Genomic DNA, 14,678 nt, shown 5'->3' on the forward strand with positions numbered 1-14,678 from the left:
GCACACAGCTATGTAAAGTCAAAGACCAAAATTGGACATGAATCTTGCAAGTTAAAGTTCCTTTCTGCTTTCTCTTCTGATTTTCATGCTATTGTTAAAACATACAAAAACTCATATTAGCATATATAGAAAACTTGCAGTGATATAAAGGACACAACTGCTGCATCTGAAAAATAAAGCATTGCAGTAAACCTGTATTCTTTTCAATGGCCAAGAAGTGGTTACAGCTGCGGTTTGCAATTACACTTCTGGTCCTATAGAAATTATGAGTATCGGACTTGACCTATACACTATATTGTGATGAGTTTATGGTCTCATTTCATGTCACACTGAATAAAACATTTATTCAGCTTGGTCAGTTTATTTTTACACGACCATTATCTCTGTTAGGCTCAATGTCTAACGTCTTTGGATTGACAAGTTGCTAGCCAATAGGAGTGCAGTTTTACAGTAAGCTCCACCCTTCACTTGTCTTTTCTCACTTGTCAAAACAATGGCAATAGTGACTTTTACAGCATATTTTAGACTAGGAAACACTAGAGCCAGCATTTGCCGTAAATGTACCACAAATAACCATGTTGCATCTTGTGATGAGTCTACAAACCCACGCACACACAAAAAGGAACAAGTAACCATTTGAGTTTCAGAAACTTGCAAGTGTGAAAAAATGTCATCACTGCATAAAATCCCACAAAAAACACCCAAAAGATAATGAAACACTAATGACATTCAGTAGGCATGTTGTCACTTTAAATTCCCCAAGTGCAACAGCCTCAAATTCCAGTAACGCCACAGAAAAAAAATGGTGGTTTTGCTTTTGAAATGTCTTTCTTGTTCCTCTAATTACTTTTCAGACACTCAGATATAGATTCAACATGATTACAAGACATTTAGGCAGCAGGAACAAAAGTTTAAATTATGACGGTTAAAATCCAGAAAAAGAGGCAGACAGGATCTCAGACAGCCCGTTGACTTATAGTTAGATTGACTTACAATCACCCCCCTACTACACATACACACAAAGGAGCCCGAGTTACTATTAATCAGGGGCCACATGAATGGCTGCTCCTCCCTCCAACCACCGTGACTCTGTTCATCTAACAGTTTCAAAGACATGTCGGGTGCAGGAAGAGGCTCACACTGTGGGTCACAGTGAGGCCACTTCCTCTGCAGCCCACCCCAAATCCCCTCAAAAATTATGTTTGCCTCCTCCTCATCCTCCCTTCGTCTCCCTTTACTTCCTCTCTCTTCATGCTCCATCCACTTCTCAGCACTACAAGGCCACTAAGTTCACCCGGCTCATTCATGCGAGTAGTTTTGTTTATTTTTTAAAATGGACTATAGTCATTTAAAGAGACTCCAGTGGTGGACAAAAAAAAAAAGAATTAGTCAAGACAATACACAGAAAAGTGTGCCATAAGGTAGAGCTGGGCGATAGAACGATAACGATATGTATCGCGATATAACTTTTTCTCGATAGAAAAATTAAACTATCGAGATAGACCTCGCCGCTCTTGTCCTCTTAAAAAAAAAAAAGAAAAAAAAAAAGAACAGCCAATCCAAATTACGTAGCGCAGAGCCAAACCAATCACAGCCGCAGCGTCACGTCACGTGACTTGTTACGTACAGCACAAGTACCAAGCCGCACATGTGTATTTGTTTGGGAAGCAGCCAGCCACCGTACCGCCCGGGTAATGGAGGAAATGAGTGTGCCGACTAGAAAAATCAACCGAGCGTGACCGAAGGTTACCGAAGAGAAAACAGATGATGGTTCCAATGCCGGAGAGATTGTCGAACGGAAGAGCCACAGAAGTTCCGTAGTGTGAAGGTATTTCGGCTATTTCAAGTCTGACTAAAAACAGAGTAGCGCGCACTGTAAATTGTGCCGAAAGCAAGTCTGGAAATACAATAAACTGGTGCATGCGCTACGTCCACACATACCCGGGTATTTTTGAAAACGCAGATTTTTCTATGCGTTTGCACCTTTTGTCCACACGTAAACGGCGTTTTTGGTCACTGAAAACGAAGATTTTTGAAAACTCCGTTTTTGCATTTACGTGTGGACTAGAAAAACGGAGAAAACGCAGCGTCAAAGGTGTGCGCATTTTTTGACGTCACACTGTGCGCCACGTTATTGTTTCGGTGAAATGAATTTCTACAATACTGTTACTGTTAATTCTACTCTCTGCAGTGTTTAAATGCTTACATATAAACAGTTACTGTCCCTCCACACATACGACTCGGTTCTGCTTCTATGCCCCAGCTTTGTTTACTTTTTCCCACCGAGGCTTCTAGACTTCTGATTGGCCAACATTTCTGCACGGTTAGGAATCTAGCGCCACCTGCTGCTTTGGCTTGTTCATAGCAGTGTTTTCCTTCATTTCTCCCTTTATGTGTGGACGGGATTATTTTTTAAAACGAAAACGGAAAATCTCCGTTTTCAAAAATACCCGTGTACATGTGGACGTAGCCTCAGTCTCTGACTGGAAGCGCTAATTAGTCATTCGGCTTTTGTCAGACTAAAGTAACTGTTAAAACTGTTTGAAAAGCTAAGCTATACAACAAGGAGAGATTGAGAATTTCCTTTTAGTTCTCAGTTTATTTGATATTGACAAAAGTTAGTCAATTTTGTCTGTTCTTCTGTAAAACAAACTAAGATTTATTTTTAGAATTAATATTTTGTTTCTAAGTGGAATTGACAATTTAGTAGTCTGTTTCCTTTGTTCTATTTTGAAACTTAAACGCTTTAGCGGCTGCCTTTTGTGTAGTTTGCAATATTTGCCTTTATTTATCTGAAAAAGTCTCATGTTCCTTAAGTACATCTACCCTGTTGAACTTATTATGAGAAATAAATATTTAAATAAAAACAAGCTGCTGATTATTTCACATTTTACTTGTGAGCAACGGCACATTTAAATCTTACAAATATAGTTATTTGGCTTATATCGTGATAGATATCGTTATCGCCTGAAATGAAAAAAACATATCGTGATATGAAAAAATCTTATATCGCCCAGCTCTACCATAAGGTCATCGTAGAGCAACACACAGGAAATCAACAAAGCGAGAAGTGCTTCTGCAAATAGAGGTATACACAGAAATGTATGTGTGTGTGTGTTAATCAGATAGACTAACTGCAGTAACAGCTCATGAATGTTTAAATTGCTTATCCTGCAAATGATTTCTCCACTGAGAAAAATAAAATCTCCACATGATCAGATAACGGTGTGGTCTTTTGCAACAAGAAGTGCAGCGAGAGGGAACACTGCCTATTGGGAACAGTTCAAAAAGGTAGCTGCACAAGGAGTCGCTGTACAAGAAGCATTCCTGGACCAAATGTGAGGCCTTGCTGCACCGCGAAGGAGCGAGTAACTCTATAAATCACAGCCAAACAAAGCCTTGATGTTGGTTTAAAAGAAAGTGAATTTGACAAGAGTGTGAATGAGACACCTGATCTGAGCGAATGAGAAGACACTGAGAATGTGGACAAGAAGACAGACAGCGACTGTGCATCTCACAGACACCTGCTTCTGCTCCAAACAGAAACTGAGCATAACTGACAAAAACTGTGGGGCCCGAAGAGTTTTTAAAAGTGAATAAAGGGGTGCGGGTTTTTCTCTCAAACACAGCAAGGACGCTTGTGGATGCAGAGCCCTCTGCTACAGGTGTCGAGGAGGGGTCCCAGCCAGGCCTCTGTGAGGAAGGACACACACTGGCCTTTGTTTGGGATGCCAGCAAACTTCCCCGTAGACTCAGAAAGGCCCCCAAAGCAATGAAAGAATCCATCAAAGTGACACTGTTTCTCCAGCCCACTCGCACACGCCCAGACAGCTGAATTTAAAATGCTGATTGGACTGTGAGGATTATGAATGATTCATTTGTCATTGGACCCTTTAAGCTAGGCTGCATGCTTCTGCTGCATCTTGAACTTTCCTTCAGTTAGTTAAAAATGGCATGCTGCTGACAGCGCACTGAACCCTACCCATATGTACATATTTAGGAGTTGCTATTACACCATTAATGCAATAAAGGTAGTCATAGCCAGCATTTCTTACTGCTGCCAGGCTGGCCTACCCACACGATCCTACAACAGGATATGCCCATATTTGGGCCTCAGTCTTAAGAAATCCTGTGCATGTCAGAGGAAATCATTTGAGGAGTGTTTGTGAAGTAAAAAAAAAAAAAAAAAAGGTATACCTTCCTGTGAGTGGGAGAACTTCAAAGCATTTTATATCCAGTCCAACCAGACAGAAGTTTACATGTTTCTACAGGAAACTCTACATTTTTTTATGTACTTGCCAATCACAAGTGGAACAGCCCAAATGGTCATTATGCTTCCTATCACGGTGACATTAATCCATGGTCATGGGGTTGCATATAAGACTATGCATGAAGAAATCACAAGTCAAAAATATAAAAATAAACTCTGAAATAAGGTATTGCTCCTCTGACCTTTGTTATAAGATTAGAAATCCTTTACTGAGCCATGATCTTAACTGTATTACCAACAAACGGTACATTACAAAGAGACTAAGGCTCGTCTGTCGGCCTTTGCGTTAATGGCGCTCTGCTTGTGTTGGTTACTATAGAGTCCTTCCAGTAAACAGTGCTGATACATAATCACAGTGCACACACGCACGCACCCATGCTATCTGAGCCGTCTAACAAGACAAATAAACGATCCCTGATTCACGTCAGAGGTGCAACATATGCAAAACAGACAATGCATGCTCACCTTGCAGGAAAAATTCCCTCACATACCCTTATGAGGAAAAAAAAGAAAGGAGGAAAGAAATGTAAAGGACAATAGGCAGGCATACACAGTGACATGAGGAGTGTGTGCGAGAAAGCAATCAAGATAAATGGCCTAGTTGTCACACAGAGCTGGACTCATAAAGGTAAAGAGACTAATATAAAATAATTTATTTAAATGTAAAAATCATAGCTGCTGGAAAAATGATGCTTTGAATTAAAACATATTTTGGCAAATGCTTGCTTTTGCTGGGGTGGCACCAGCAGTAGGAGCACCAATGAAAATGACGGGCCTCTCAAGGGAGGCAGAAAAGCAGTCAGAGTGCACCACCTTGTGGCAGGAAGAAAGTACTGACAGCTGAACAACAGACCTCTTTAAGATCCAAAACGTCTGAAGAGTTGTTTCGGGCCTGTTTCCAGTGACTGTGACAGCATTTACTTTTGCTTTGGTCTACTTTAAAGTGGTAAAAGCAATCCACAGAGAACCTGTGCTCTCTGTTATTTATCCTCGCCATTACAGAAGGAACTGGCTTCAAATTATGTGAAGTATTCAAAACAAACACACTGGGCTCTCAAGCAAAACCCACATAATGCGCTTTAAGGCCAACTCTTCTGTGAGAGAGACACTGTTTATTTGTTCTTAAAGAGGCCTGCTGATTGTTACGATGCTGCCAAACATCATCCGCTCCTGTGACATTACCACTGGGGAGGAAGCAGAGCATCACACAATAAAGCCAGAGAGGAACCCACATGGTGATAGTTTTGTTTTTTAAATACGTATATTTTTGTTTATGACACACACAGCCATCCTGGGAATCAAGCCAATGAATACTTCTGTGTCCTCCCTCATTTACACATTGTTCCCCTACCCTTACAAGAATAATCTGTCTTCTCTCCATTCTCTTCTATTCACTGACAATAACATACAGACATGTTTTTTTTAAAGAAGAAAAGAAGAAAAAGCCTGAGGTAAGCGAGGCAAACAAAGTATTTTCTTAATTTGTTAAATAAGTATTTATTAAATTAGTATTTGTCAGACAAGTTATTGTGAGAGTAGACCGAGGAGAATCCACCTTTGGTAACAGTATAACACACAGATTAGTTATGTGAAAACATCATTAATAAATGTGGGCAAAACAGAAACTACCTTGTTTTTATAACTATGTTATGAATACTATGTTGTTTACAGTAAGTCGGGGTTTCTAAATTAGCTAAAACTCTCTAATCTATCCTACATTAGTTGACGTTTTAGAGAAAAAATTTAAATAGGAACAAACTTTTAAAGACACGGCAGTGACCTTGCATTATCAGAACACTTTGCACTTTTGCTTGTTAATGTTTGAGGTAAACTGTTTTTAAATCTGCACCACTGAGCTGTGTCTCTTCATCTTCTTAACGTCATGAGCAGCACAAATCTTTTTATCAATTACAAGCCTCGCTGCTGAAGCATCCAGTGCCCATGTGTGTGCACTGTAACATCAGGACATGAAAAACACTGCACATTTACACGTTTTTCCTGGAACCTGTACCGTTTCCAATAGACAGTTTGGCAGAATATAACATTAGAAGATGATGTCAGATTATAGTAAAATATATTACTATTACTAGTATTACTATAGTTGTCTTTTTAGGGCTGCTAAGATTACATTTAGGGGTCCTTAAGCATCCATAAAAAGACTCTAAGCTCGACCGTGATGTCTGCAAATCAAGTGAGACCCAAACTGTAAACTTTTTAATAGTAATTTTCATATTGTAAATGAGTTATAGATAGAGTTAAAAACTAATAATTATTGATTGAATAAATCTACTAGAATAATCAATAGATCCATGAACTGTTGCAATTGTTTGACTCACTAATGTCCAAGAACACAACTCGACTGGACTGTCAGGCAGAACACTGACTGTATTATAGATACACTCACTGGACACTTCATTAGGTACAGCTTGCTAAGGGTTAGAAGGGTTGGACTCTAATTTCAGAACTGCCTTAATTCTTTGTGGCACAGATTCAACAAGGTATGGAAACATTCCTTAGTTTGGTCCATGATGGGTTACGGTGATGACATGATGATGACCTCACACAGTTGGTGCAGATTTGTCGACTACACATCCATGATGTGAATTACCACCACATCCCAAAGGTGCTCTAATAGATTGAAATCTGGTGAGTGTGGAGGTCATTTGACTACAGTGACCTCATTGTCGTGTTCAAGAAACCAGTTTGAGAGAATTTGAACTTTGTGATATGGCACAACGTCTATACTGTGGGCATAAAGTATTGGACATAGCCAGCAATACTCAGGTAGGCTGTGGCAGGGGTTAAAGGGTCCAACGTGTGCCAAGAAAATATCCCCAACACCATTAAACCTCCACCAAACCCAACTATTGATACGAGGCAGGATGGACTGCTTTCATGTTTCTTACATCTAACTGTGACCCTACTATCTGAATGTTGCAGCAGAAATTAAGTCATCACATATGATAACATGTACAGTTTGGTTAAGCTTGTTTAAATTGTAGTCTTAGTTTCTTAGTTGACAGGAGTGGTAGCTGGTGTGGTGTTCTGCTGTTGTAGCCCATCAGCTTCAAGGTTCCATGTGATTTGTGCTCAGAGTCAGTTGTGCTTTCCTATCAACTCAAAGCAGTCTGCTCATTCTCCTGTGGCATCAACAAGGCATTTTCACCCAGGAAACTGCTGCTCACTGGATATTTTAGGACCCTGTAAACCCCAGAGATGGTTATGTGGGAAAATCCCATCAGCTCAGCAGTTTCTGAAATACTCAGGCCAGCCTGTCTGACACCAACAACCATGCTACATTCAAAGTCACTTAAGTCACCTTTTTTCTCTCATTCTGATGCTCAGTTAAACTTCAGCAGGCCGTGTTTACCGTGTCTACATGCCTAAATGTATTATATTGCTGCCACGTGATTGACTAATAACATATGTGTGTTAACGACTAGTTGCAAAGGTATACCCAGTGAAGTGTCTGGTGAATGTACATATGTGTGCATTTAATCTGCACACAGAATCAAAAAATAGTAAAAACAAAATGTCCATTGCATTTATACAAATTTGAAATAGCAAAAATAAATGAATAAATAAGATTAAAATACACAAAACATTATTTACAAGGTCACATAGGAAACTGCTCATTAATAATGGCCCAAATGCATTTAATTGCTTCAGTTTCAATGTCTTGGTTTTAGTATTGAGACACTGTAGCAGTGTAGTACAAAGCCACCATTAATGCCGTCACCTGTGCTTTTCCCACTGTATGAAAAAGGCCTACTGAGAAAGCAATCCTCAAATCTAGGAAGCTAGAAGCATTTAACCCTTATAATTATGCAATTATTGGTTATAAGAAGTTTTGGCAACTCTCTTTTGTAGAGAGGTTCCTCCCAAATACTGCAGAGCATTGATGGGAGCATTGAGCGCCCATCGACTAACCTTTACACTTTGTGGGACAGCTACAAATCTAACCTCACATTGAAGTGAGGTTACAAGGAACTTCAACCTTGGACATAGTTTACACTCCAAACACACCTATCTTATCTGCTTTCCCTCTCCTGTCCAACCAGAGATCGGGATGAACAGCTATGTACTGGCAACAAACTGAGGCCTGCTCACCAACCTCAACACAAAAAGGGCTCATATGTCAATGTGTGCACTTACAGCATCAGTTTTAAGGTCTTGCTCAACAGTTAAAGAAAACAAAACTTTAACCTGAAGCTATAAGGAAAAGAAACAGACTCAAGATGGCATTGTTGAGTTGACTTGTTAAATCACTCTCACTATAGGCTGGTTTTGTGCAGACTTTCATACACCAACAAAAATATTCGTTCAAAATCTAGTTTTGGCCTACAGAGGCATGTTATTACAAGCCCGAAGCGCTTTGCAGGTACCATCAGTCACGGCATACCAAGGCCTCTCATAAGTCACTGCCTAAAATCTCCTTTTTTAGAACAAAAGTCAGTAAAAAAAACAACCTAAAGTGGTTTTCACTGTTTTTACCGGAACAAATGCAAAAATTGAGTCAAGCAAAATCTAAATTGTGCAACTCAGTATGCATTTAAATGATAAAGTAAGCTGGTGATTTCAGTCTCTGAGGATGGAAGTGTTAGGCAATTAATCAAAGAGTCCGAAGCCAGAGGCATAAATCAATAATAACCATTTAGGCAATTTATCAAAAAACAAAAAAGCAAAAAATAAAAAACAAAACACATGCTAATTCAAGTTTCTTGTTTTAATCTAGATGAGTTTTTTATTTTTTAAGTCTATTTTGAAGAGTTTTCATCATTATTTTGGACAGGGCAGTACAGAATGACATCCAGCAAATGGCCCAGGACAGACTTGAACCTGAGGATCTGCAGTAGTGTGAGTTATATCATTGCTTCTTCTACAATTTTATATGACTGCTGACTCAATGTTTTGCTGCTGAGCTTCTGTGTATTTCTTACACTTGAAAAAAAAATACCAAGAAAACCTAAAAGATATTTAAAACAACTTCTGTATATAAAACACTGGCAATAAGTCTGGGCAAGGGATGTCAATCTATTATTAGATCCATGAACAGTTGAAAATCTACATAAATTCTGATACTTCTATCAGTATTATTGATGTCGAAGTAAGCATTTCTGCTTCATGTCTGATTGCACACCCTGTTTTTTGTTTGAGTCAATATTGTCTACACTGCTAAATAAGGCTTATTTTAAAGAAAATATGAGCTGTGTCACTGAGCAGAAAGCTGCAGAGGTAAAGAAATCCGTGGCTTTTCCTCTCACATGGATGTTAGATGCTCCGTGTTTGGCACTAGTTTTACCTTTGTGTCTGTCACCTGTGTCCTCCACTCAAACTGACAAACACAATAATAGGATCTCTACAGCTTGAACCCAGCTTCAGGGACCAGTGTATCCTTGAAACAACAAGCAGACAGAGTCAGCAAAGGCTGAGACACGGCGGTGAATCAGAATCAGAAAGCCTTGACACATTTACTGAAACGGGGGGAAATTAGGTCTGCGCGCTACCTTTCTTACCTATCTGAGATGGTTGCTATGACAACACTTCCTGCTTAGCAAATGTGTACATGTCAGGCTGATGTCAACCTGATTAGTACATGAGCACACAGAGCGCCTCACTTCCTGAAGGCAGCAGTGAATAAACCACTTTCATCTACAATCACCTTTAAAACACACGAAATAAAAAAATTATTAATTAATAAAACAGCATCTTAGAAAACGCTTAAAGCACGTGTTTCACCAAGTTGGCCCATTTTTAGCCAATATGAAAGGACTGAGTTATGCCTGGGATTTCATAAAAGCAAGTGACTGTGCTGCCAAACCAACACATGGGTGTGACTGTATATCCGCAGTGTCACCACCACTCCTCTGAGTACATCTGCTGCTGGGTAGGGTGAATTTCAAGCAAACCAAACACTGTAGGCTCAGCCTTGTGACTACCAACTTACACAATGCAGTGCATACACAGACACACACCGCAAACATCAAGCTGGAGCAGCCTTTGAGGCCCAGAGTGTATCTTTGCATACTGTATAGCTGAAGTGGAAGAAAATCATCACTGAAAAGACAACGTTGTGGAGTTCTTAGTGAAACAAAAGAGAGGAAAAACTGCATAAAACCCTAACATGAGTGACATTTTTCAGTCTTGTAAAAATAGAATAAATATATTTCTTCATATACAACCCAGGAAACTGTTTTATTTATATATAGATATAAATATATATATATACACATTATGATAACCTTTGTCATCCTCATAACAAATCTTGGCAGCCATCAAAGATCTTGGCCTTTTACCAAAGGAAAATCACCTGGACTGTGATAAAAACCATCAACCATTATGTTTTTAAGTACAGCTTCAATTACTTAAACAAAGGCTCTTTGTCTTCACTATATGCTGGCCAGTCATGCTTACATGTACATGTATAGGGACCCAGTAAATAGATATGACACCAGGCTCATAAAAAAACAAAATAACAATAAAGAATAGTCTTCATGTACACAAAAAAGGAAGAGAGAGAAGATTCAAGTCCAGGAATGTGAATCAAAAGAGTTGTATAGACTCCTGTGAGACTGTTTAGACTTTTTTTTTTAAGTTCTGGATTTTGACCTTCAGCGTAAGAGCAGAGATAAGAGACTGCCAAATAAGAGTGGACAGTACACATAAAACTATCTGTACATTTTATAGAAGATCCATCAGGAATGTATTAATGAAATCTGCCATTTCACAATATTGACAGCACACAGTCTTTCTGTTTAAGCTGATATCAAACACCTCATCACCTTGTTTATTTGATTTCTTCAGTATAAATGTTGCCAGTTTTACACCATTTTACCAAGACATTTAATAAAGTCCTTTAATCTAAGGACTGTTTTGAGTTATTTATTAATAAAATGCTGAGGCTTTGCAGAGTAAACTATGCAACATTTTCGGTGTCTGACGGTGATCTCAGGACCAGCTAATGTCTGGTTTTTTTCAACACTTTCAACACTCAACAATGACTACTTCCGTGAAGACACGAAAGCAACTATCTGGCAATTGCTGACTAATGATTTCAAAGTTTGTTATAGATTGTGAATAATCAGTAATCAGATGATGATTACTATTTGTCAGTGATCAGAGAAAGAAAATTAGGACTTAAGTAGGAGTGAATTACTCATTTATACCACTGATGAAGGTTGCTTACTTCTTTAAAATGTCACATGCCGAGAAATGCATTTTTACTTCTCAGAAATGATGGTTTGAATAACTCTTAATATTCATTTTAGCCAACAAAAAAAGCCTTTAAAAAAGTGTGAAGAATCAGAAACAGCAAATTCCTCATACAGTACTGATCCAAAGTCTTTATCCACCCCTCATTTCTTTATATTTTGGTAGGAAAATTAGAAATAACTGTGTGATGTTTTTGAAGCAGCTGCAAACATCTATAAAAATACAGTATACAAGGCAAAAACAGAGCTTCTACAATTCTAACAAGCTTGAAAGTCAGTATTTGGTATGACCACTTATATTCTCTAACACAGGCTAAACTCTCTGAGGCAGCTTTCCTTTCATTTTAATTCAATTCAATTTTATTTATATAGTGACAAATCATAACAGCTGTTTCCTCAAGCTCCTTTATACTGTAACCAAAAGACCGTACAAAACACCAACAATCAGACGACCCCCTACGAGCAAGCACTTGGCAACAGGGTGAAGGAAAACCTCCTTTTTAACAGGAAGAAACCTCTGGCAAAACCAGGCTCAGTGGGGCAGCCATCTGCAGCGACCAGTTGGTGTTGAGAGGACTAGCTTTCCAGGCTTCTTCAGGGACATCCTCATCTTCAATTTAAACACTTAACAGCTGGTATAGCGTGGTTGATCAAAAATCTGACCGGCTACTTTCAGTACTGGCTGAAATGCAGCCCCAAATGATGACAATCCTGCCCCCCAGCTATAGATACTCTCCTGACCTCCTCTGTACTCACTGAAAATTATTTGAACCAAATATTTAAAATTTAGATTTATCAATCCATAAGACCTGTTGCCAACGATTTTCAGTCCATTTCTTGTGTAATTTTGCATATGTTGGCCTTTTGTTTCTGTTTACCTTCATTAAGAATAGCCTCTTAACAGCTACCCTTCCAATGAAACCATTTCTGGCTTCAGGGAACAGTAGATAGATCAGCTGAATGACCACATGTATATCTCAGGCCCTGTATCAGGTCTTTCCTGAATTTTTTCCCCCTATTCCTAAGGACATGACTTTCAGATAATGTTTATCTGCTAAAGATAGGTTTTTTTCTTTATTTTCAGATCTGCCACTTCTTTTTTATCTCCAACTTGTCCAGATTCCTCACATTTTTAAGGGACATGCTGCACAATATGTTGATAAAGCCCATGTTTTTGAATAATATTTCTTTGGGAATTATTATATTGGTGGAAAAAATATTTTATACCTGTCAAACTGTGTTATCCATGGCATTTTTCGAGGATTCAACTAAAGTCGGAGAAGAAGAAATGGAAGCATGTGTTTTTGTCACAGGCTGCTAGTAACAAAGTACTTTCATTAATCATTCAAAGATCACTTTGTGTTGACTGTACTATCAAACAAATAAGATTCCTCTGAAAATAGTCATATACGGGGACTGGACTGGAAATGAGTGCAATAGCAGTTAATGACCAAAGAACAACTTTGAATGGCTTTCACAGAGCCTGGAGAAATATTGCTCAAGTCCATTTTAAAATTTTACGAGAACATCTGGCTCCCAGGAAGCAAAATATAAAGAAATGAGGGGTGACTCAAGACTTTTTCTGAGCAGTGAATCTGTGCCTGCTAAAGTGATTAACTTTCTCTGACTAATTATTCCAGCGCTGAAAGAAATATCAGTGTTTCCATGAGGTTGTTGTCACGTTACTTAAAGGACTCAGGAATTGAGAGGAGAAAGGGTGTGAATGTAATAACATGTACTTTAGCACAAATACTTTTAGAAACATATAATTTACTCAGTAGCCTGTAAGTCATGCCGGTTTCTGCGTGTGAGTAACATGTTGAGAAAAATATGTGAATCTCAGCCCACTAAGGAAGTAGTGAGATCACTGAAAAGACACGAAAGCAGGCACACACAGGCACGTACACACATACCGCCTCCTACTTCAACAAAACTCTCCACTGCGGGGAATCACAGAGAGCTCTATGAGGAAACAGATCCTGGCCTTAGACGGTGGTCACCGCTGCATTTTCCTCCTGCTTGTCAAAAACTCGCTGCCAATCGAGTCAAGCAGCATTCTGTGTCGGAGGAGGAGATGCACGCCATTCACAGATAAAGGATTACAGCATTGGTGACAGCTGCATGTGCGGCCACATCCCACAACTTGGCTCAGATGGGGAAGGAGGAAGGAAACAAAACAAAAGTGATCCTCCATTCAGTCTTGCAGCTTACAAGGAGTTCCCCTCCCCGTTCCTCTCTCATCCAACCGCTGCGTTAAGCAGGACATGGTTCCCATCTCGATCACATAGCCCCCTTCCTCTGTTACTAATCAATTTACATGCATCACACGTCATACTAAATCCTGCCAGCTATCCAGCTAACCTACTCACTCAACTACAAATGCAGCGGGTGCCGCTAAAAAAGAATCAATGTTTTTTTTTTTTTAGGTGATAACACGTTGAAAACATCCCAAATCTCATCTGAGGAGCTGTTCTGTCATTTTTTTTAAAAAAGAGCTGAAAATAAGTTTAAAAAAAAAAAAAAAAAAGAGTCTGTTCCATGTAATAGCATAATAGCAGCCTTATGACTGGACCCAGCACTGTAGGGCTGTCAGTTCCTTCATTAATGAAACAGTAAACTTAAAAGCTTCTATAATGGGAATAAAGCAGTGGCACAGATTCGGTCACTTCATCTCTTCTGACTTCTGAGGCAGTTCACTCCTTCAAAATAAAACTTCATGGCATGTCAGGAACGTGAAGACAGGAAATGTATGCTCCTGGGCTTCCACTGTGTGCGGTGTGATCCACTCATGTCGAGAGGAAGCTTTGATGGCAGTGAATGGGGTACTAATGAGTTGGGCTTATCAATGGCTGGTCTGTATTCTGTCCTCCTAATGGCCTGAACTGTTGATGCCCCATGTAAACATCTCAGCCACTTCCCAGGCTCAGAACTGGTTCGTGGTGGGCTTACACTAGTAATGTCCCTACCCATTATACATCTGATTTGCCATGACGGAAGTGGCTTGGTTTTATTTTCTCTTCTGGAATAATCTATCTGCTTTTCAAAATAAGTCACTATGTGGCAAACACAGTAGGTGGGGCCTTCGGGGAATAATCAGGGCAGAAGGCAGCAGTGTGTTGAACAAACCTTCAGTTAAAAGCTTTTCACCTGTTGAATACCAAACGAATCACACATTTCTTTGTAGACACACAACTGCA

At 39.3% G+C, this 14,678-nt stretch overlaps 1 protein-coding gene across 1 annotated transcript in view; it reads right to left on the reverse strand.

The window, feature by feature from the left end:
- Positions 1 to 14,678, reverse strand: part of gng12a (guanine nucleotide binding protein (G protein), gamma 12a) — a 34,908-nt gene that overhangs the window by 19,727 nt on the left and 503 nt on the right. The gene's annotated exons all lie outside the window — the stretch shown is intronic.

Source organism: Simochromis diagramma, unplaced genomic scaffold (genome assembly GCF_900408965.1).
Source record: "Simochromis diagramma unplaced genomic scaffold, fSimDia1.1 OVJJ01000205.1, whole genome shotgun sequence".
NCBI classification, from domain to species: Eukaryota; Metazoa; Chordata; class Actinopteri; order Cichliformes; family Cichlidae; genus Simochromis; species Simochromis diagramma.